Here is a 1,067-nt window from a genome sequence, read left to right on the forward strand (position 1 = left end):
AAATAACACCAATAATAAATTATAATATATGAATAAATATTTCAAATATCAAATAAGTGATCCAGAGTTCCATTTATGAAAACACTTTGCTGAAGCACCTTTCACAAAGAATATTATCTTTTCTAATTTTCAAATACATGACATCCTTAAGCCACAGAGAAATAGATGGAGCTTTCGGAAGTTTCCATTAAAGTAAAATACGTCATGTTCCAAAAGAGAGGTAAAGGCTAACATATCGACACCCTCTTAAAATAATGGCCTAAGTCATTTTTTCAGGTTTTTCAGGAAACACAAAAAACTCAACAAGAGTCACACTTTTGACATAGGCCATTATACAACCGGGGGTAGAATTGCATGTTCCCCTCAACTGAGGATTCAGGTGATTTTACCAGAGGTGGCCAGCATCATGAGGGGGTGATTTAGGCAAAAAAAACATTTTTGTCAAAACATGACTTAGGCCATTATTTTAGGAAGGTGACGATATCTAACTGAAGGATTAAGATGGGAAGAGTCAACAGAGACGGTGATGTGTATTCATAAACAAATATTTATTGAAGGAAGCACAAACCTGAACTTTTAGGGCAGCTGCCCAGTTTGCCCAGCTGGTTATATCTCACTCACTGAGAACCTGGCACACAAAAATTCATGATCACTTTTGATAAATACAAAAACAATGGAAACCTGATCAATAAGAAATTCCAAACATCAAACTGGGGAAGAGATGTGATCTGATAAGGTCCAAGGAATAAATAATTCTTTATAGACATTATAAAACTTGGAACTACTACTACACAGTTGCAAACAAAGCCTTGAGATCTTGATGCTAACAGCTGTTTGCTTCTATTTAGGTGTTCAGACCAGCCAAGACGCCCGCTTCTACGCCATGTCTGCCCGCTTTGAGCCCTTCAGCAATGAGGGAAAGCCCCTGGTCATTCAGTTCACTGTCAAGCACGAGCAGAAGATCGACTGTGGAGGTGGCTACGTCAAAATCTTCCCCTCTACTCTTGACCAGAGTGACATGCACGGAGACTCTCAGTATTACATCATGTTTGGTGAGTCATGTTTGT

General features: G+C 38.6%; 1 protein-coding gene across 3 annotated transcripts in view; it reads left to right on the forward strand.

Annotated features, from left to right (window-relative positions):
• The window catches only part of rad23ab (RAD23 homolog A, nucleotide excision repair protein b), an 18,694-nt gene that overhangs the window by 9,317 nt on the left and 8,310 nt on the right, over nt 1-1,067 (forward strand). The gene's annotated exons all lie outside the window — the stretch shown is intronic.

The sequence above is a fragment of the Seriola lalandi genome, unplaced genomic scaffold (assembly GCF_002814215.2).
Source record: "Seriola lalandi dorsalis isolate HSWRI2012SDOR001 ecotype SW California unplaced genomic scaffold, Sedor1 jcf7180002054885, whole genome shotgun sequence".
Classification (NCBI taxonomy): Eukaryota; Metazoa; Chordata; class Actinopteri; order Carangiformes; family Carangidae; genus Seriola; species Seriola lalandi.